The 23524-nt window shown below is 47.7% G+C and overlaps 1 long non-coding RNA gene across 1 annotated transcript in view; it reads left to right on the forward strand.

The window, feature by feature from the left end:
- LOC140711213 (uncharacterized) overlaps positions 1-22617 on the forward strand; it is a 28562-nt gene extending 5945 nt beyond the window's left edge. The window contains exons 2-3 of the long non-coding RNA XR_012092376.1: positions 1291-15722; positions 16013-22617. This is a non-coding gene — a long non-coding RNA (uncharacterized lncRNA). The remainder of the gene's footprint in view (positions 1-1290; positions 15723-16012) is intronic.
- The last annotated feature ends 907 nt before the right edge of the window (positions 22618-23524 follow it).

The following is a 23524-nucleotide window of genomic DNA, read 5'->3' on the forward strand; positions in this document are numbered from 1 at the left end:
GCCACACAGACTCACACACAGACTCTCAGGCCTTGTTACCAACGCACAGAACCATTTTCTTAAGTTGAAACACAGTAGCAGAACCTGAAGCCATGTGAACGGGTCCTCTGATCTTACACTTGGAATTCACTTTTTATTACTATGTCTGCCAATTAGGAAGCATATCAATTATACAGAAAACTGAGAATGTAAAATTATACGTTTATAACAGAAAAAAACCTTATTTAATACCCCAGAACATATGGCTATGTTTTTCCCTCATGCCCCACCACTGTTTTCTTTGCTTGAAATGGGAAATGACACTTGAAGGCGGTTTTCTAGCGACTGTTAGGCTGGCATAGTTCTTCAGAGACAGAGGATGTAAAGCACATGGAGAATTTCTGTCTGTGGAATGTGATTTCCTGGTCACCTCATTCAGGCTGCTGCCGCATTCCCCTCTGGCCACCTGCACCGTGGGACGTCTGAGGAGGTCCCTGTTTCATCCTCTGGAAATTCTGAAAAGGAAGGAGAGGAGGGCGTGCAGGGTGTGGTGCATTTGTGTTGGTCCTTCGAGCTTTTATTTGGAGTCTCGGCTGCCTTGGTGGTTCCTGCCTTTATGTCCCTAGCTCGTGGCTTCGTCCTTGTGTCTAACTCACAAGCAGACAGATGGAAAGGGAAGTTGTATTCAGCCAACAGCTTGATGTTATTCTCAAGGCTCAAATCAACTAGGTATTTGGAGACTTCTGTGCAAATTGGCATTTTTGGTTTTTAAACATGGTGTCTTATTTGTACTTGAAATGGGTAACTGGTTCTCTGGCAAAAAATATAGCCATAAAGCTGGTTCTTTTAAAAAAAAAAAAAAAAAAAAAAGGAGTAGGTGTGAGAGAGTGGCTTAGAAATTACACCAGTAATGGTTGGGCCTGGTGGCTTACGCCTGTAACTCCAGCACTTTGAGAGGAGGAGGCAGGTGGATCCCCTGAGGTTAGGAGTTCCAGACCAGCCTGGTCAACATGGTGAAACCCCGTCTGTACTGAAAATATGAAAATTAGCCGGGCATGGTGACAGGCACCTTGTAATCCCAGCTACTTGGGAGGCTGAGGCAGGAGAATCACATGTACCCGGGAGGCAGAGGTTGCAGTGAGCCGAGATCGCGCCACTGCACTGCATCCTGGGAGACAGAGCAGAAATTCCATCTCAAAATGGAGGGGGGGGGGAAAACACCCCGGTAATGGAAACCTGGTTGCGTCATCTGTGATGGAGATGGCGGATTATTTCATTTTTAGTGGCAGGATGAATTGGATATGTTTGCAGTATTGATCTTGACAAGGGAAATGGTGAGAACCAAACGTGCCGCCCAGCTTGGGCCTTGCCGTTGGCAGAAGACCGTGGCGGGCAACAGACTGGAGACTCGGAGACCGAGGGGAGAGTTCTCACGCTGTGACGCTGGTGCAGTGTGTGCTTCTGGACTCCTGCTGGAGGGAGCTGCCCCTTTGCCTTGCAGGCTTTGGTGCAGTGGAGACCTTAGGACCTGCCCCTCCTGGCACACCTGTGGGTGTGGCGAGCAGTGCCAGGGCTGAGGCACAGGTGCTGAGCCCGGAATGTGGGACGGCAGAGGCTGCACACGCCGGCAGGCGTCTGCTCCAGCAGCCGGGGGTTTCCGCAAGGGGGCGGGGGTTGGTTTTCCTCCTTGAATTTGGGTGGGGAGGGTGTCCTGGGGTGCTGTGTCTGCACTTGTGTTGCTCTGAGGTGAAGTTGTGGCCCCGAGTCCCTGTCCCTCTGCCAAAGTGAGGGTTTGCCCATTTTTAGGTGAGATTTCCCTTGGGTCCGGGTCTCTAGGAGTGGGGCGCATTCCAAGGGGGCGTGAGCACGGTGGACGCGCGTGGGCCTCTTCCTCTCCCCTCAGCGACTGGGCTGTGTGTGAAGAGCTGCCCAGCGGAATCACCCTCCTGCCTGGTATTTCATTCACCAGAAATTGTTCTCACTGTGGACTCTTGAGTCAAATATAATCCAGGAATGGAACGTCCTGTTGCTGGATGCCACACACAGCATCAGGAGCTTAGTTGGGGATTATATGATCTTACCCCACACCTTAAAAGTAAAGACTATGGTTGTCAAGCCTCTGAGCCCAAGCCAAGCCGTCGCATCCCCTGTGACTTGCACGTATATACACCCAGATGGCCTGAAGTAACTGAAGAATCACAAAAGTGCAAATGCCCTGCCTGGACTTAACTGATAACATTCTACCAGAAATAAGTGAAAATGGCCGGTCCTTGCCTTAAGCGATGATTTTTTGTGTGTCTGTGTGAAATTCCTTTTCCTGGCTCATCCTGGCTCAAAAAGCTCACCCACTGAGCACCTTGTGACCCCCACTGCTGCCCGCCAGAGAACAAGCCCCCTTTGACTGTAATATTCCTTTACCTATCCAAATCCTATAAGACGGCTCCACACTTACCTCCCTTCGCTGACTCTTTTCAGACTCAGCCCGCCTGCACCCAGGTGAAATAAACAGACATGTTGCGCTCACAAAGCCTGTTTGGTGGTCTCTTCACACTGGCGTACATGACAATAGTTAAGGGGATACTGAAGTCTTTGGCAGCTCCAAGAGCTTTTTCAGTTTGTGTCAGGACATTTTAGGCAGAAGGAAAAGCTTGCTAAGAGAATCTTACAGAAATGTTTGGTGCAGTGCCATTAACTCGTGGAATAAATGTGTAACTTTCCATGGCGGACCTCTGGAAAGAGATGCAGTTTGAGTGCACCCTGGCCTGCTCGCTACAAGAATCGGCCGTGTCACCCCGCTTTCCGTGGGTCTGCAGGTGTGCGTGGTCCATTGCCCTGCACTGTGGCCATGGAAGGGAAGATGATCTGGAATGCTGGCGACAGTTATCGGTGTGTGTTGATGTGTGCTGCTTTCTACAGGGGAGAACATTTCTGTTTAATAAACGTCTCATCACGATGATGACTGCAAGATATTTGAGTCTCGTTCAATAGTGTTTCTGGGTTCCTTCTGTTTTTAATCTGCTTTCTAGCACTAGTCAAGTGAAGACATGGAAAGTAAATAACCCATCGAACTTGTAGAGACATGGTGTTGTGTAGGAGCAGACTGTAGCCTCTGGCTGTTTAAAGATTGTAGTAAACCTCTTACCTGGCATGGTCAGGGTGTAAATTATCTTGTTTAATTGAAATGTGTATGAGTCAAAGCTGGCGCCTGCATTGTTGATGAAATACCAGATTTTAAGGGAACATGTCAATGTGCCATAAGATACCAACAAAGTTCCTCACTGAGGTTTGGCGCGGGTTCGGAAGAGCTGGGCCTTAGGTCACCAGGGTCGTCTCTGGGAGCAGATGCTCAGTGTGGGCATTAGTCCCTTAGCCTTTCCAGAGCCGAGGAACAGCTCTCTGTGATGGTTTTTGAAACCTGTATTTTGAGTCAGTTTGTCCCACTTGACTCGAAGTTGCTGCGCAATTTCAGACCTTTGCCTCCACCGTGCGCTCATTTTCTTGTCCCCTGATAACTGCCTCGGTTGCCCTGGCCTGACATTTGAGTCTCGTCGTTCAAGGACACAGGCTCCGTGGTGGGGCCAAGGCCGCGACTCCGGCTTGCACAGTTCCTTGCCTCTCACCATGGTTTACCACATCACTTCCGGGATCTCCCGTTTAGAGGAAGAGTGTCCGTTTCCTGCAGGCCCTGTGTGGTGTGGAAACCACCCCTACCTACCTTTCTCCTGTTTGAACTGTACCGTGAAGCTATTTCTGTTCTAGTCAACCGTCAGAATTTAAGGAACAGTGATTTATGTAACTTATCACACGCTTCTCAGCAGTTCTTTATGAATTTCATTCTGTTGTGAAATTATTGCAGTTTTCATGGCTATGCTGGTCTCACGTTGTGGCCCTTGAAATGAATTCCCTTCCCCATTGTGTGTTAAGGTTGTGCCCGGGAGCTGTCGAGGCCTCACCTCTGCTTAGGGCAGTGGCTTTGCTCTCCTGCCAACAGGAAGAATCTTATTTAGAGCATTTCTAATGTGGTTTTTGCTTCCAGACAGAATTACTTTTTTCACAGAGACAGCCACTAAAGTCACAAATTATGCTCAGGATGGACACATGGGTCAGCTGACAGAGTGGAGTCCAGAACAGATCCAAAGACGCAAAAGCAGTTCAGTGGAATTTGAGTCTTTTCAACAAATGGTGCTGGAATTATGGGACAGCCGAATGCAAAAGAGTGAAAATAGGGAGAAATTCCTGTATGAAAATTAAGGTGGACCATAGCTCTGAATGTAAAATATCAAACTACAAAAGAAAGGGAAATTGTGGAGACCGAGGGTGAGAGCTCTTAGCCATACCATGATCCATAATCAAGGAAGAAAACAAGTAGGTAAGACACATCAAAATTAAACTTCTAATATAAAAGACACCCCTAGGGAATTGAAGAAACACATTTTTGATAGACGGGGAGAAGATTTCTGTGAACCATGCAGCCGGCAAAGGACTCATATCCAGAATGCACAGGACTCCCACGGCTCATGACAGAGAACAAACCACCTGACTTAAAAGCGGAAGAGACATGAACAGATGCTTCGCTGAGAAGGATGGGAGGATGGCCCGAAAGCATCTGAAAGGACCTTCAACATGACTGGTTGCACCGAGATGTGCAACGAAGCCGCAGTGAATTTGTTCACACCCCTGCTGGAGGGCCTAAGGTCTTCCGACAGCCCCAGGTGCTGGTGAGGACAGGCTGTCGGGACTCCTGTGCAATGCTGGGGTTCAGCACGGTGCAGACAGCTTGGCAGTTTCTTACAAAACTGAACTCACACAAACGTGGGGCCCGGTGACCCCAATCCTGGGTATTTACCCTAGAGAAACAGAATCTGATGTTTAAGAAAAACTGTGCCCAGATGTTAATAGCGCTGTCTATAGTTGCCCAAAACAGGTCACAAGGTGTCACAGCCATACGTGGAATAATATATACCCAGCAGCCCCGAGGCCTGGCTGTTGATCACAGGACACCCCGGGTGCACCTCCAAGCACGATGCCCAGGAAATCGTGATTTTGCGAGTGTTTTGCGACAACACTCGCAAAAGACAGACCCGGGGGATGGGAGAACACAGAGAGGGTGGTTGCTGGGAATGGGAGGGTATGCTTATGAGGCTCCGTGAGTGGGTTTGGGGCTGTTGGACTGTTCTGCTTGTGTGATGATGATTATGGGAATATTTGTGCCGAAATTCACAGAACTGAACACTGTCCACTTTACAGTAATTTTTAAAAGGTGGTAATATGCTTATTTTCGGTACTGTTTTTAATGGAAGATGGAGTTTGCAGATGATTTGTCAGGGCAAGCCTGTCTCAAGAGTTTGTAGACGATTCGTTAGGGGCCTGTCTCAGGGCCCTTGGGTTGGGTTGGGTTGGGTTGGGTTGGGTTGGGTTGGGTTGGAAAAGCCTTCCCTGTTGGGGGCAGTAGCATGGGGCATGGAAAGGATATTGCCAAGGAAACACGTAGAATCCTTTGAGGAAACATATGTATTTCTAACTTGCTATAAGATAGAATTGGAAATTGTAATGGTTTTGTTTTCTAGAGTCTTGGTGGAATAGGGAAGACAGTGTAATAAAAGCTAATTTTGAAATGAAGAATTTTAAAGATTTTCAATAGCAATAGCTCTAGGAAGTCAGCCTGGAAATGTTTTTAAAGATGTTCAATAGCAATAGCTCTAGGAAGAGTCACCGTGGAGTTGCTTCTTAGGCATTGGTTTCCTGGCTGTATCTTTCGACTTTCATTTTTAAGTTTTGCTGTGAGTTGAGGATGTGTGGGAATAGCCATCCCCAGGTGTTGGGTAGGAGTGGCCCTGCAGGGGGTGTGCATGTGCCCCGAGGCCTGAGGCACTGTTTCAACCTAGCTTGCAACATGGGGACTCTTGTCAGTGGCTGGAGTAAGAGTACCAGCCTGGCAGGCTGGGGAAGCCCCGGGGTGGTCTGGGCACTGTCCTCCCTGCCTGCAGGATGGCAGCTGGAGGAGCTTGAAGGCTGCCTGCCTCGTGGCTGTCAGCACAGCAGCCCCTCCTGGCCCTGGAGCAATCTTTGGGTCCATAAGTCTCTGCGCCGGGACTTGCCTCCTGGGACCTCCGCCGCTGTCCTGAGGGCCCTGGTGCCACTTTCCCGGTGGGACCCAAGCCTCAGGCAGCTGCGACCCCAGATTCGGTTGCTTTCCCTGCCGTCTCATTGCAGCACGAGTGCTCACCTCACTCAGTGTAGAGCCTCAGGTTCCTTCAAGATCCCCAGAGATGGAATCTCCCAATTTAACAAGATAGTTGGTGGCAAGATTTGAGCGGCACTGATTTAACTCAGCTTCCAGAGTTTAAGTTCCCAAGACACAGTCCTGCTCCTTCCTCGGCCTCATCCTGTGTGGCTGGTGTGGATGCGGGGTTTCCGGAGGGTGGGGCTAAGGCAGGTCAGCAGCAGGGGGATGGCTCATTATTGATCGCTCAATGCCTTGAGGATAACTAGGATTAATGGCCTTTATAGGGCTGTAGTTTTGGAGTATATATATGTGTGTGTGTGTGTATATGTGTGTGTCTGTGTGTGTGTATATATATATACACACATATATTTAAATGAGGTGGACACGGTTATCACTGCATTTTTCTGACATGAAACTTGGAGAGCAGAGGGTTTAGGAAACTCCTGAAGCCACACGGTCAGCGGGACCCGGGCGGTCTGGTCTTAGACCCTGCACTGTTTGCCCCTCGCCACGCTGTCAGCAGACCCGGGTGGTCTGGCCTTAGAACTCACGCTGGTCGCCCCTCCCTGCCACATTGTGGGGTTTTTCTTGCTTCTGGGCAGCATTTGATAGCTTGTGAAACAAGACCAAGACTTACTATGAGTGGATATGCCATTATCTGAGATCCAGAACGTTTCCTGGACCTGGTGTTGCCGATGTCACGTAAGGGAAGGTAAAAACATTTTCATTGTGGTCACTGGGGCTCCTGAAATGGTATTTTTCCCAGTGAAAGTTTACTCCTAAAAATCTTTTAACTCAATACTATGTGAATAGGAAGAAATGTGTTGGGCTCTAGTTAAATGTCTCAGAGCCACAGAAGTAAATGAGGGCACCTTCCGAGCACAGCCTCCCGGAGGAGGCCAAGGACGTTTGTCTGGAGGGTTTGCCGTGAAGCAGGACTTGGGCAGGGCTGGTCTGCCTGGAGAGGCCTCTGCCATGATGTAGGTTAGTTGAAGTAGTTGAGGGTTGGTGGTGTGAGGTCGGTGGTCCCCGAGGAAACCCCTAGCAAGGCCGGTTTCCGTGGGATGGAAAACTGCCGTTCAGTGGCTTTAATCCTGGCTTCACGGGTCTGACGTACAATCCTGCACTTGGATACTTGGATCTCAGCCAGGTCAGATGGCCCTGAAAGGACATTCGGACTGTGACGGCTGCACCCATTCTCAGCATCTGTAGGGTCTCCTATGTATGTGTGTGTTTCCATTTTCTTTCAGCACAATTTCTCCCAGCGAAGTCGTGAGAAATAGAAGGAAAGGTGGAATGAAGATGTGATTGAGGAAAGTGTGGTGTGGTCTTCGACCTTATTTTGCCTTGGTTGGTGCTCAAGAACTCCACCTGACCTCAGAGCTGAGCGTTTCTGCCAGGAAGTCCTGCCTTTTATCCTGCCTCGAGGCCTGTTGAGACACTCCAAGAAGCTTCATTAACAAATTGCCTTTTCCTTTTACAGCAGTTGGATATATTTGCAGCAAAACAAAGGAATAACCCCCCAATATGGTGATGAAATGCATTTAAGTATAGATAACATTCAGTCTTGAAGGGCCTGGGATTTTAATCATCTTTGGGTCATGTAACAAGTGGTGTCGGTGATTAAAATCTCCTGACAGCTTTGTTCTGCCACGTTCCTCAGTTTTGAATGATGATCTTCCTGGTTGTACCTTGGAGGGGCGTTTGTGTCAGTAGAGAGCAGAGTGGTGGTTCCCAGAGGCTGGGAAAGGACAGAGGTGAGGCCCCTGAAGGACACTGGTCTTCCTGGTTTAGGGGTTTGGGGCTCAGCCACCTTCCTGGGTCCGTGTAAATTATACCCAGGATCATTTTCACTCGCCCCACTTTAGTTGAGCATTGGAGCTTCAGGATATGTGTGCCCACGTCACCTGGGCCGTGATCCTGGAGTTGGGTGAGACTGATTCCCAGGTTTATAGCATTACTCTGGGATTATTGAAAACAGAAGCACTTGAGGCATTCATAATGCTATTTCCTGAACATAATTTATGTTCAGTTCTTCAGAAACATTTATCTGAGGAAGCATCTATAACTTTTATTTTCTGCCACTCAGTGCTAGAAAGAACTGTGCAACACTCAAGTGAGTGGCATTATTCCTCTCCCTCCACCATGCAAGCAAGATTGAAGGTACCTCTGGCTCCCCTCAATCTTCTCATCTGCAGGGTGCCTGGCGTGGCAGTGTGCTGCCTTCCGTCTTCTTTTTGGGGAGAATTAGTTGTGTTTATGTGTACTGCTCAGCTCAGCGCAGTTGTGTGGGTGAGGAGCTTGGATGCTAGGTGACCCTCCCAGGCCTGCCTCCCACCTCCCTAGGCCTTGTTCTAAACTGACAGATAAACAGTGTGTTTTGGAAGAGGACAGCAGCAGGGCAGGAGAGAGTTTGTTCAGACTTTCTCCTTGCACTGACGTTTGAGCCTTCATCCAGCTTGGGCACTTCTACAGAGCTGCGTTTGTGTGTTGCAAACCATTCCCTCCCAGTAACCGTGCTTTCAGAGGTTTGGAAATGTGACTTAACTCATCTTCAATTTAAAGCGTACTATTAAATTTTAGTGTTGAAACTGATGTATTTTATGGCCTTTATTTGATTTCTCTTGATTTTTTTTTCCCCCATATGAGACATGGCATCTTAAGGGAGACAGCCTGGTGTTGGCCGCCTTTCCTAAGGATGGAAGTGAATTCTGAAAGCCCTTTATGTAGGCAGCGAAATAATCAGGGAACCATTATTATAGCTATGCCTGTCCATGTAAAGCGAGCACGACTCATAAGCAGAAAAAAGTGCAGCCCGGGGGCAAGGTGAGCCCTAATGCTGCCTGTGCCTCACCTCCCTGCCATGAGGAACGCAAGTGCAAGTGCAGGTGGTTGAGTTAGCCTCCAAGCCCAGCCTGCGTCCCCCTCACATCCCTCTGCATCTGCAGGGGCACAGGCCGTGCTGCCACCCCTCGCTCAGTGCCAGGGCTGATGCGTCAGGAACGGGGTAGTGTCCGCCCCTTGCTCGGTGCCAGAGATGATCTGTCAGTATCCCTCGTGCTCATCTGGTCCTCATGTCTTCATCACCAACCTCCTGCTGGTAACAGGCTTGTTATTACCTTGGTATGGGTAATAACATACCCATACCAACGTATGTAATAACATACCCATACCAAGGTGTTGTGGGGCGGTGCTCAGTCCTCCGAGGGAACTGGCCCTTAGCCGATTCATATTCAACAGGATCGGGAAATGGGTTCTTGTTCCATGTCCTGGATCCCAGGAAGCCCTTGCCCTGGACCCTGTAATGACCGGGGTCTTCCTGAGAAACACTGGTGCCACTGGAACACAGCCCGACCCCCTCCAGTTTCTCCGCTTTGTAACTGCACTTGTGTTTAGCAGGTCTTCCAGGACTTAGACGCTGCTTGGTGTGAGCCAGGTTTTGTGTGGAAAGAGGACAGATCCGAGCCGGCAACCAACCAGCCGAGAACCATCTTTTACGCTTCCAGATTCTGTGTCCAAAAACTCACCCGTGGACATTGAGGGTGATGCATTTCTGCCCCAAGACATCTGTGGACTCAGCTGGAGGGATGGAAAGGATGTGGAGCCTCTTCACTCCTGACCTGGGCTTGGACCTGCTGTGCAGCCTCTCAGTGGCACCAGGGCCCCCTTGTGTCACAGTGGCTTTGGGTTGGTGGCACTGCCCCAGGATGTCCCAGGCTTCATGATAGTAGGGCCTGCTTGTGCCATGGCAGCCTCGGGATGGTGGCACTGCCCCAGGGTGTCCCAGGCTCCAAGGCCAGTGTTCCGTCCAGCGAAGGGAAGTTGTACTGTAAGGTCTAGTCTCGGAAGGTGCCTGGGGTCCTATCCTTCAGAGCGGTCCTGCACTCACCACAAATCAAGCCAGGGGAGGCCCTGCCAGAATTTGCAGCTGTGTTTCAGGTTGTTCCACAAGGCCTCTTTTATTTTGGGCTAGTCAGGTATATAATTCTTATTCTCTGGTTTTTTTAAGACAGGCAAAAAAAAAAAAAAACCTTTTTGTTGCCCAGGCAGTGGTGTGAGCAAAGCTTACTACAGCCTTAACCTCCCAGGCTCAAGCGATCCACCTGCCTCAGTCTCCTGACTAGCCAGGACCCACAGGCACATGTTCCACATGTCCTCATGCCTGACTTATTTTTGTATTTTTTGTAGAGATGGAGTTTTACAATGTTGCCCAGGTTGGACTCAAACTCCTGGACTTAAGCAGTCCAGCTGCCCAAGCCTCCCAAAGTACTGAGATCACAGGCATGAGCCACCGTGCCTGGCCAAGTGTGTTTCTAATTTCAAAATTAAGAGGACCTAGAGTCAGTTAATTATGTCTCTACTGGAACATGCTGCTTATAGTACATTAGGAAAAATCCAGAACTTGGTAAAGGAGCTGGACAGACACAGCCCTTCGAGGTTGTCTGATGAACCCCTGTGGTGTTTAACCATGTGGAAGGATGTACCGTGTCAGACTCACTGTTGTCGGCGGGCTGAAGCCCAGGTTTCATGAGGTTATGTGTCAACTTGTAGTCCTTTCTCTGGCAGAGATGCGAGTGACTTCTGCTCAGTGAGAGGCTCATCTCAGGGACTTCATGGCCTGAGGGACGGCAGCCTGTTTGAGCTGATCGAGCAATCTCGCGCTACCCTTATTTTCTGAAACGCCTATGAGTTTCACACTTTAAAGATGAGTTCTCATACGGTCTTTAAAGCGGCTTCATGCCCGCGCTCCTTGGTAATGATTGAATGCTTTTTTTGACCCCTTGTCCCCTTTCTTTGGGGTGTTCCAGTCTCAGTTCTCATGATGTGTTCTGCTTCTGCAGGAATTTCTGAAGCTGCTGAGTGTAGAAAGCACTGAGGAGGCTGTGCTGCCACCCCTGTGAGTCTTCCAGACATGATCCTCTCCCCTTGGCGAGGCAGTGTCCATGACACACCGAGGAGGCTGTGCTCCTGTCCCCCGTGAGCTTTCCAAGTGTCCTCGTCTCCCCTCCAGGGGGACAGGAGGAACCTTTCAAACCCTTCTTAAACTTGTTTTCATGTCTTTGTTTTAACAGATTTCTTTGCATCTTCTCCCTTATCCAGAAGTGAGGGTGAACGCTGAGTTATTCACGGGAGTCAAGAAACCACACGCAGCCCAAAGTGACGTTTGTTTCCCTGAAATGATTTGTGTGTGTTCACCTTAAAATGCAACTCAGTAAAACAGGTGTGTTTTGAGGAATGACTTTAAATTACTCAGGTAAAAATGTGACAGTTAAATTTCATCATCTGTGCGGGTGTCCACAACCCCCTTCTGTGATTGCTTGTGAGTTTGTGACTTGTGGTTATTTTTGAAGAAAGAAAATCTGTTGCTGAGGACTTCGAAGGGTGTGCTGGGATTGTGTAGGGTGGACATCGGGGGCTTCAGTGTGTGGCTTCCTTGAAGAGGTTCAAATTCAGGCTGAGCGTCCCTACTCCAAAATGCTCCGAAACCTGAAACATTCCGAGCTTCCTTGTGACGCTCGAAGGAGATGCTCTTCGGAGCACTTTGGATTTCAGGCTGGGGATGCTCAACTGGAAAGTGAAATATTGCAAGACCCTTCTGGCCCCAGGAGCTTGGATGAGGACATGTGGCCTGTGCCGGGCATCCGTGGCGTGCGAGGCAGCCTGGGCTCGCTGAACTGGTTTTTGTAGGAGCCACAGAAGGGAAGGAGGGTCAAAGTGGCCACGCCTGGCTCCTCAGAAGGCTTGACCAGAAGGAGGTGGGCGCAGAGGGCAGCAGCGGAGTCCCCAGCGTCCGGGGCTCCTGTCCCTGGTGGAGTTGAGAGCCTCCTCTAGTTGTGGCCTCTGCCCTGTCAGCAGCCACTGAGGCCTGAAGGGAGAGGGGGCTGAGGAGAGGAGGAAGGATAGGCCTACTTTTGGAGAGGGCCAGCATCAGCCTGTGCTAGCCTCGTGTGTTACTCCTGCATCCAGGGTGCATGGCCGTGCCTCATGGTGTAGCGGTTCCCGGGATGCACAGCGCTTTTGTCTGCAGTAACGGCTTTTTCTCCGACCCTTGGAGGCAAGTTACCTTTTTCCCCAGTGAAAAGAGGTAGAAAATCTTATAGAAATGCATTTGCTCTAATGTCTATTTTCCGATAAGACATGGTAGCTTAGGCTAAATCTTTGGGAGGTCAAGGCAGGAGGATCACTTGAGGCCAAGGGGTTCAAGACCAGCCTGGACAACATAGCAAGACCCCATCTGTATTACAGAAAAGTTAGCTGAGTGTAGTGGTGCGTGCCTGTGGTCCCTGCTACTCTGGAGGCTGAGGTGGGAAGATCACTTAAGGCTACAGTGAACTGCGATTGCTCCACTGTACTCCAATCTTGGCAACAGAGCCAAGACCCAGTCTCAGAAAGAAAAGTAAAAAAAAAAAAAAAAATCCAGAAATGTCATTTTCTTTTTAAATCATCCCAAAAGAAAAATCAGTTTTTTTCTAAGAATGTAAAGGGAAACTGATACGATTCTTTCCTTGCATTATTTCTCCTTTTCAAATATTTACAGTAGTCCATCCACATCGTCTCTCATCTCATTACAAAGCAGCAGGTGTCTTTGAGGTTAGTGGTGTTTCTCTGTGTCGCACCTTGGAGAACAGCGAGCATGAAACCTCTTACCACGATCGTGCACACCGTTTGTAGTCCCAATTAAAATCCTCTCCAGAGACGCCTGTGCTGCTTATTATAGCAGAACTTTGGTTGTGCTGAAATGTACATTCAGCTAATGGTTTTAAGTTCATATCTGAGATGATGCTGTATAATTCCTGAAGCGTATGGGATCAGTAATGATTGAAGATAATTCTGGCTGATGTCATTTAGAGGATATTTTTCACTTCAAGTTAAAGCTTCCTTCGCCATAGTCATTTTGGGATTCATTTAACTATGTGCTTTATTTCATAGTTCAAATTTTCATTAGTCATTTCATAACATAGGATTTTGAAAGCAGATTTGGCAAAATGTTTCTAACAAAATGTTTGCTTATGACGTCCCAAGGAACAACACTCAGAATTGCTGGTAACTGTGGTACATTTTAAGACTGATGATAGAAGTCACTTGAACGGTAAGGGCTGCTTTGCGAGGCAGATGGGGTTTGAACCCTGACCCTCCTGATACACCAGTCCTGACCCTGGCCGCCTCTCCTCTCCACTGGGAGATGAGAAGGGTGCTAGCATCCTCCTCAAAAGCTGTCCTGAGAGCCCTGGACTAAGGACTGGTGTTCCTCTTGCAGGTGGCGCAGATCTGGGGGCTTGACGATATACACACTGCAGGCTGCCAGTGTCGGGGTAATCCAGTGTTATTCATAAAGGTGGGATTTGCTTTGCTCCCCTGCAGAGCAGGTGCGGTGCTGCTGTTGTAGCAGGTGTGGATCCTCTTGGGTGGTCCTCAGGTGCAGAAAGAGTCACCGATTCGGATTCCCAGTGTTAGATGTGAGGGGACCATGGACCTCATGTGTTCAGAGGGGAGGAGTAAAAAGTTTTGCTTGTAATTCCAGGACTGTCTATTCCAGGAATGCCAAACCACTGGCTTTCACCTGACGCTGTCGTAGGTGACACGGTATGGAAATGAGGACTCATGTTGCCCATACCTGAGCCCAGTACCCATCTCCCTCCAGGGCCGTGGCCGAGCCCTCCTCATTTCTTTGGGTTGCCAGCCTGGGGATCTGTAAGTCCAGTGACGTCTCCGGTCTCGGCCTCCCTTCCCGTGGGGACAGGAGGTGGCTTCAGGAGACTGGTGATGGATGCCTGAATGAAGCCGACTTGTGACTGCAGTTCTGTCTAAGGGCCTCCCCGGGTGTTAGATGTCAGTAAATGACACCTGTGTGTGGATCTCATGTGATGAGAGAAACAGTGGGGGAAACCAAAGCTTGTGGAGTCTGCAGGTTCTCGACTTGGGGGTGTGTGCACCTGTGTACTTGGTGAGGGGTGTGATGTCTGGAATGAGTGTGCAGGTGTGTCACGTTTGTGCGTGTGTGGTGAGTGTATTTAGCAGGTGTGGCTGCAGTGAGCATGTTCATGTGTGTTGTATGTATTTGAGGGTGTGTGTGGAGTGTGTACACGCATCATATTTGGTGAGTGTATTTGAGGGTGTGTATGGAGTGCATACATGCGTTTGCGTGTATAGTATTGGGTGAAGGGGTGGCCTGTGTGGAGTAAGCATGCACACGTGGGGTTTCTACGTGGTCCTCCCCTGAGCCTGCTCCTGGGCCCTGCTGTCCTGGCAGCTTTACAGTTTGGTGCGTCTTTGATTCCGGAAGATTCTGGAAACAAATTCTGAAGCTGTGATCATAAACTTGCAGCCCTGGAGGACGCTGGCTCGTGGAGCCGGCACGAGAGTCTCTGTGCTGGCCTCTCCCTGGGCTGGGCTCCTCTGTCCACAGCAGAGCGTGTCCGATGATTGAGCTGTGCGGGTCTGTGGCTCCCCAGCCTCGAGTCAGCCCTCGGTTCTGGTCCCGCCTCTGTTTTTCTTGCTGAGGGGCTCCGGGAAGTGGTGCCTGGGATGACGTTTTCACCCTGGGGTTGCTTCGCCTGCTGCCCAGGTGCTGGCTGCCTGAGCCCTGCTGCCGTCCTGGGTGGACGGGGCTGTCGCGGGGGCATCCCTGAGCACCTGCGGGAAGGCAGGTTTAGGAAGTGCCAGAGGTGAGTGGCTTCCTCCCACACGTGATTTTCTGGAAAGTTCTGGGCCTCATATTTTTCCCTAAGGGAAGTTAGAAACTGAGTTTCTCTTTAGGGGAATGTCTTTGCAGCGTCTGTTGTTAGAATGTTCTCCAGGTGTGGAATACCCGGGGCCATGTGTGTTTGGGAACATCCGTGTCCTGAGCGAATTCAGTAGGGAATGGAGAGAGGCCTCCTGTCAGCTTGGCCTCTGTTTCCAGCTTGTTGAGGGTTGACGGCTGCTGGTATCCCAGCGAGAGTTAAACACTGGGTTGTGTGGGATGGGAACGTTTGCTGTGACAAGGTCAGTGGGAAAGCATCTAAACAAACGTTGCTGTTCTCCGGGCTCCTCGGGGTCGAGCTTGTTTTGTGGGGTTGAGGGAAAGCTACCCTTGTTCCTGTTCCTCACCATTTGAAAGGTGTCCAGGACACGTTCTTCTGGAGAGGGGATGCACGTGAGTGGGGGTCAGGTCGTAAGCTCCGAGGTTATTTGGGACCTGTCAACTGATTTCCTGAACACACAGGTGTTTGGTAAAGGTGTTCCTGATTAGCTAAAACATGTCAACAGGACGTGATAGCTGGTGGTTGTTTAAAGACTATCACAATTTTCCTGTTACTCTTTAAATGCCTGTTGAATAAGGGAAGATTCGCATATTTTTCTTTTCCTGTCTGCATACTTGATATTTTGTTTTTTGTTTTTTATGTGGGTGTGCAGCTAACAGGAATTAGAAGCAGCCTCAGCCCTGGGGAGACTTCAGGACCGCCTCAGTCAGTGCTGAAGGGAGGCAGGGATTTGGGGGCTACCTCCTCCACAGGACGGACACCAAGGGCCAGAGGTCAGCAATCTCAGTGAGGTCACACAGACGGGCACACCCAGCACCCTGGCCCATGTGCCTCTCCTTCACCTTTGTCTCTGCTCAAAGCTGCTCTCCTGGGTCATCACGGGTGATCTTTAGGCACATGCTTGGTTCTTTCAGAAGTGGTGTCTGGCTCTGGTCATTGTGGGCCCTCAGGACTTCCATGTTTTTGGCTCCCATCAATATTGGGCAGTGGTGTATGTTTGTTTTGGAGTGGTAGATCCGGTGGATTTTGGCTTTGCCAACTCATTTAATGCCTGTTCTCCTAGGCGCGGGGACCCTTTCGTAAGCCGCATATTCTCCTGGGTTCTGGGACCCTATCATAAGCCGCGTATTCTCCTAGGCGCTGGGACCCTCTGGTAAGCCGCATGTTCTCCTAGGTTCTGGGACTCTATCATAAGCTGTGTGTGCTCCTAGGCGCTGGAACCCTATCGTAAACTGCATGTGAGGGATCTCGGAGGTGCTCCTTATGATGATCCAATGCCTGACCTGAGGTGGAACAGTTGCAATTCAAAACCACCCCCCAGAAAAATGGTCTCCCATGAAACCCATCCCTGGTGCCAAAAAGGCTAGGCAACAGCTGGCCTACCAGGTGCTAAGATATCAGTAGATTTTTGGACTTGGGCCTCAGTTGAAGAGGATTAGATTTTGAAAGGTGGGGATTCAAGGCTTCTAAAGGGCACGTTTTCATCTCCAGTGGGGCCTGGGCAGAACTGGGTAGAACTGACCCAGAAGCTGACAACTAGTCAGGCTGGCTCACTGCCTGTGTCCTGTGTGTGCAGCCTTGCTGTTTATTCAATTGTCTGGTGTTGTGGATTCCATCCACAGTTTCAGAGTAGTGGAACCCATTACTTCAAGGCTGACCTTATTTAACTTTATCAAAAAGACATGAAAATCATTTATTAAAAATCTTCCAGATACCTGTATCCTTTCTTTTCCCAGAGGCTTTTAAGTATTGCAACTTAAAAATCTTCCAAAATAACTTTAAAGGAAAACCTCTAAGTACATTTTTGATGAGCACCCTTGACAGCTTTAATATGTGAAGTAAATTCCCTTGACTTTTGTATTCCTAGAAACTCGTTCATGTTTGCAGAAGACTTCGTATTTTCTCAACAGTGGCCACTGTTCAGTGACCATCATACCTGCCGTGTCTCATTTAGAAAGTTAGATGTGGATGTATTAACTTTTCAGACGCATAAACACATGGGCTGTTTGTTTTTGGTTTTGATTTTTTTGGGTTTTTTCCCCCCAGCTGAATTCAAGAAAGGGAAACAAGGAGACCGAGTAAGTACCCGAAAGCGTCTAAGTGGCTGGGTGGGGGATCCTACTATGGTGTTGGATTGTGTTCTGCCAGACATCGCTCCTTGAAAAGCTGACCCTGAAAGGGCTGGCATTGCCCTCACCCTGGGACATTCATCTGTCTCACCAGAAAATGAAGAATCTGCCAGAGCACTGTGAGTCAAATTCAGTCAGAACTCGATTAACTAAGAGGCTTTGTCTCAAAGGCCAAAACATGAGGACACATTTTTAATTTTTAAGGAGTGCTTTATCGTGAGTCAGTCCTGATGTGTACTGCATTAGGAAACCTTTGAACTTCCACGGTCAGGCCGAGAACTCTGAGGGAAAGTGGTTGTGCCCTTCCCACTGATTTTTGTCACTAGCTTTATTCATTTCCTTAAAACCCTTTTTGTATGAGTTCTATTATAGTTTGAAAAAAATTCACTTAGGTAGAACTGGAAGAGTTTCTGAAGTATTAATACTCATGACCCGTTCTGGGTCTCGGTATATGTGTACTCTATAAATGTACATGTGTGTATGTGGTGTATGCATACTACGTGTATTTCCACTGTGCATGTATTTACAACGTATAGGTATGTACACTATATTTGTGTCGTACACACGTGAATGCTGTAGGCATGCATGTACATGTGTATATGTGTGTATCAATGGTCACTATGGTTATATGCACACTACTTGGACACCTATCTGTTCTGCATGTGTACCTACATGCATGTATTTAATGCCATATACATACCTGTGTACGTACACCATGTGGGTATGTGCACATTATTTCTGCAGATGTATATATACATATGTGCACACAAGCATGCATGTACACTATGCACCCTGAATAAACTTCTGGATATGTACACACTAATACATACACATGCTGCATATGTATGTACAGTGTTGCATATATGTATACGCTTTATACGTTAGTGTACTGATGTACGTTGTATACATGTGCATATGTGTACACTGCGCATGTGTATGCATGCTGTAGTGCACCTACGTACATTGGATAAGAGTGTATGCTATACGCATGTGTATACATATAGCAAATAGCATACCTGTGTACATACGGATGTGCATGTGTATGCCATATGCATGTACATACAGGTTATAGTATACCTGTGCACACTGTATGCATATAGATGGGTGTACGTGCTATGCATGCACATATGTGTTAGCTTACCTATGTACATTTGCTATATGGATGTGTGTATGCTCTATGCTTTTACACACGTAGTGAACTTGTTTGTACACTGTGTTTGGATGTGTGTACACTTTATGCATGTATACCACATGGATCTGGATGTGTGTGCACTCTGTACGCATGTAGTGCACTTATGTACACCCTACGTATTTGGATGTGTGTACGCTCTACGCAGGTACATATGTTACAGTGTACCATAAATTTACACTATGTGGATGTAAATGTGTGTGTGCTCTATGGCACCAGGAATAGGGCTCCCGCAGGGATCCAAGAACACACCATCTCGCTGGCACCGGAGAGTGTAGGATAAAAACAGTTGTTTGTTGCAACCTAGTTGAAATTTGGCAGGTTACTATATCCTTTGCAACGATTTAGGAACAGTCACTTGATTGATGTGTGTGTTCCTGAAATCACAAACAACTCTGTGAGGTGTGTCTCATCCCAAGACGAGAAAGGGAACCGAAACAACAATGACTCGGTCACTTAAGTGAGGTAGAACTAACATAGCAGCTGTCTAGCTTTCTGTATTATAACTTTGTCAGCAGCTCAATGAGAAATCGGCACTCATCAGGAAATGTGTCCACTTTCTACTGTTCTTTATTCGTGGCGTATTTCCTGCCTCGTGTTATTCCTCACGATGTAGCAAAATCCCTCCTAGAGTTGTGAATATAAACAGTTCGTGACAAATGCAGTATCTTCTTTGTTAACATTGAAAACGATATGTAAGTTCATCTTCAGATACTGTTTGGAAGGACGAGAAAGAAGATATTTAGGACAAAAGAATAGAGAGCTTTCAAGTAAACAGGGAAAATAAGGACTTTGTGCAAAATATTTCCAAATTTGGAATTTGAGATCACTAAATCTCACATCTAAGATCATAGGTCGTTTTTTGGGGGGGTTTTAAAATTAGTACTTGGTTTTCCATGCCTTTGGGAATTTCAGTCCTGATGGAGGATTGCAAGAATAATCTGATTTTTCAGAACAGAAGGACAGTCTGTCTCAAAGGTAAATTCCAGGTTCTACCATAGAGAAATAGAAATTGCTGTCAACTTTCTGTAAGGTTCTTCAGTTCTTTCCTCTTCTGTGGTTAAAAAACCATCTCTGGGTTTACTCTCAGCCAAGTTCCTCTTATTAGGCTGCCTTACATTTTGCACAGCTGTTGAGAGTCTTCATCATTCGTAGTTAACTCGTCAAAAGCAAAACTTTGTACTAGTTAGATCTGAGCACCTTGAAGGCAGGGCTTTGTTTTATATTTTTAATAAGCAACAGGGTGATGGCAGGACTGAGGCCCTTCATCCCATCATGCGTTCCTCAGAGCTTTCAGAGTTCTCACTGCGTGCTGAGTGTGGTGTTGGCTGTGTAGCGTTTAAATAGGAATATGAGGCTCTGCGACTTGGGACGCTCTTACCACCTTCATAGAGAGCTTGGTGACACCTTAGCATGACAGCTTGCACACCTGTTGTGTATACTTTATTACGGCCCCACAGAAAGGGTATTGATTTAAACGTGACTAATTTCTCGTGTTTATTTTTGCCTTTATTCCTAGTTACCGTCCCGATACTTTTTCTTCCTTTAAAATCTTGCTAATCGCTGGTGAATTAGTGATAAGCTATATTTATGTATTCTCTAAATCTAGCGATTTAATTGGAGGTCATTATTCTTGTACCATGTGTCAGTGCTATGTCAGGATGGTTCAGTTTTACGTTGTCAAAGGATTAACTAGAGCAGGATGCAGTCTTACTGGAACTTGCTCATTTATGAAATATAGGCACTTTATTTTTTGTTATACTCGAGGTATGCTCAAATGTAAACATTTTGAGCCATGTTAGAAGGATATACAAGATTGTAATGAAGAAATCAACAACTTGATCAAGTACCAGCTAATGAACTTTGTTTGAAGTTTATGGAACATGGACCTTGGCAATCAGTTTTCATCTTGACCTTTTATTTTTTTACGAGAATCTTGGTCTGTCACCCAGGCTGGAAGGGTGGAGCACAGTAGTACAATGTCCGTTCACTGCAACCTCTACTTCCCAGGTTCAGGTGATTCTTATGCCTCAGCCTCCCTGGTAGCTGGGGTTACAGGGTGTGTGCCACCATGTCCGGATAATTTATGTTTAGTAGAGATGGGGTTTTGCCATGTTGGCCAAGCTGGTCTGCAACTCCTGACCTCAAGTGATCCACCCACCTCAGCTTCCCAAAGTGCTGGGATTACAGGTCTGAACCACCATCCCTGGCCTGATCTTCTGTTCTAATATAGGTTATTCAGTCTCAATGATAGCGCCTGGTTGTATTAATTTGTTGTAGAAAGCACAATTGCAATGAATCTGGTTGTGTATGTACGTGCTGACTTAGCGTTCATGGCTGCACTGTGAGGTGGGCATTGTTCCTGAAGGAAGGCTGGATGGGCAAGTCGGGGCTTAGATACGGGACGTGTGGGCAGTCACTGTTGTCCCATGACTGAGATCAGGCCTGTCTGTCGCCTGTACCCTGAACTCTTAACACACGAACGAGCAAGTGTCGAGTCAGTGCTCGAGTGTGATGTGGCCTGTGGTGTGTGCCTCTCAGCCTTGCTTTGGCTCAGGGTAACAGGGCAACAGCTCCGTCCCTCGTGCGGCTGCCTGGAAGTCCCAGGAGAACCCACTGATACGGTTTTTAAATGCCAGACATTGAACATTCTCCTTGGTACCAGCACATCTGGAATCGGACAGTGCAGTTAGATTCTCGGCCAACAAACCTGTACCAGGAGTGTGTGAACTCTGCATTTGCTTCTCCCGGACAAAGGTGAATTCCTGGTCACTAGTGGATGACAACAGGTGTGGCCTCAGGAGCAGCACGGAGACGGGCACCCGGGTGCAGGAAGAGCATCTGCAAGAGGGGTCGGGGAACGTGACAGACGCACGTGCGAGTTTAGCTGCTACAGTAGGGGGTATGGGGTGGGTGAGACCAGATTTTCTTATTGTTGCCCCTTTCTGAAAAGGACCCTGAATTGACTTCTCCGTGGCTCCTCGTGCCTCCTTGTCAGGTTGGAGGAGACTGCTCCCCTGGCTCAGGCCCTGCTTGCGGCAACACGGAAGCTGCTGTTGCTTGCCCTGCCCTCCCTGTGACGTCCTCTGTGCTGTTGTCCGGGAACAGTTCTGTTGAGCAAGCTTGGACTCTGCTCCCTTCTGCTCTTGGATTTCATGTCTGGAAGGCTTGTGTTCTTTCCTGATTTTTGATGATGCTGAGCTATGATTTTGCAAGGATCACACGTGCCCATACAGGGAGAAGCTCCTTTGCAACTTTGACATCTTGTCGCTCTCAAGCAGAGCTTGCTATGGAAGTTGACTCCTGTGTTTTTGTTTTGGCAGAAACTGAATTTCAGTCCTAGGACAGCTTCAGCACACTTGATCCTAGCTCTTCTCTCTCACTGCTCCCCTCGTGTGTGGCAGAAATCATATGCCCTGAAGTTTACCAGTCCCTTCATTTGAAAATCAGTTAATGTATGCGATCCTCATGAGAATTTTACTTTTTATAAAAGCAATCGCAAAGACTGGGTTTTGTGAAACCAGTGTTTTATGTGTATATTACTTGCACTCAAAATAAGCTTTGTCTTCTAAATATTTCATGTTTCAGATTAGCACTGGAATCATGCCCTGGAGTAGTTTTGCTTTTCCACTTTTATTTTTGGCTAAGGTAAACTTGAGAACATTGTGATATTAGGTGTAGTGAGCCCTTTTAGCTGCTTCTATGTCTGTTTTCCTTTAAGCCAGAACCAGCAGACGGATACCAGTTTGTGAGCACCTGGCATCTCCCGGGCCTTTCCTGGGTCTTCCCTCCGCTGTCTCGTGGACAGAACAGTCACTCGTGGAAGGTGAACCTGAGAATCTGTGCGTGGAATTAAGTAAATGTCATAGCTCTCTTCTGTGATGAACTGAATCACATTAAGCCCAGTAAATTGTAACAGCAGGTTTTGCACATACAAAGCATTGAACACCAGGACAGGTAACCAGGCTGCGACACTTCTGGTCCTGCACAAGACCTCCGGTATCACAGCGCATTTAACAAATTGGTAGCATTGAGTGTTTGAAAACGTTGTGTATGTGCCATGTCCGTGATTTTCGAGGGCCTGGAAAAACACCTCTGTGGTTATAGCAATCTTGATCAATGGGAGCTTAAGGTTAGTACTGGGGCAGACTGTGTTTTAAAGAATCAAGGTCTCTCGAGTATGTTTTGGTTTTCCCATGAAGAAGAAAGATGTTAGCTGTTCTTTCCTGGACTGTGACTATCAGAGTGCCCCACCTCGGTCACTCACATGTTTACTTCATTTCCGTTTAACCAGGCTGGGCTTGGGCCAGAGTTCTTCGGTTGTCAAATGTTATATGAGGCTGAGGAACTGTTTTCTGCTTCATCGTTGTCATGTGGAAATACTGTTTTCCAAAGCATACTCTACTTTCTCATTTGTGTTTATATAAAATAATGGAATGGTTATGTTAACTGTGCAGTTTCCTATGCTTGGTTATTTAATTGCAGAAAGATAACGGTTTTATTTTGCTAAAATCTGTGCTAGGAATTGTGCAAAATCTTTGTGAAATGCCCATTTTACTGGCTGAAATTATAGATCTTTTTATAGAAAAGAAAAAGCCTATTGCTACAAGGAGCATTGTCTTTATCGATGCAAAAAACTTTAGGCTTATTGGCCGTGTAGTCAGTAAAATGCATCAGAATGTGGCGAAAATTGAGAAAAGCATTGAAGTTTTAAAATCTGCTATGCAGTTTTCTTCAACTCCCTTGCAAGATACTTAATTTGAATAGAAGACAGAATAAAGTGTTCCCATTGAGGAAAGGGGCAGGAGGACTGTTGATTTTGTTACTCCTTGAACGGCTCTGAGATTGCTCATCGCGAGTTAGACATTTGCAGAAATGATTCAGCAGAGCTGCAGTCATCTTGCAGATCAAATGAAGTTTTTCTGAAAGCTTGTTACAGGCTTAAATTTCTGACCCTTTCCATCCACTGATCTTGTATGATTGGTTTCTTTTTGCACCCATTTGGGTCTGTGAAGCGTCTTCCCACCGTGGTAGAACTTTAGCTCTGATTTCATGCGTGAGTCGGTATCCTCCTCATCTGTGAGGAGAAAGCGCTGCAGATCCTGCGCAGTTTCCGTCCCCTTCCTGCACGCGGATAGATTGGGAGGTATTTGTGGTGTGTGAACTTGCTACCCCCAGAGGCTCCTTGTTCACTCCTCTGGACCGTACTCCTCCCTACTCCGATAGACTGCACTCCTCCCTCCTGGTTCATTCCCTG

The sequence above is a fragment of the Chlorocebus sabaeus genome, unplaced genomic scaffold (genome assembly GCF_047675955.1).
Source record: "Chlorocebus sabaeus isolate Y175 unplaced genomic scaffold, mChlSab1.0.hap1 unalloc_scaffold_298, whole genome shotgun sequence".
Classification (NCBI taxonomy): Eukaryota; Metazoa; Chordata; class Mammalia; order Primates; family Cercopithecidae; genus Chlorocebus; species Chlorocebus sabaeus.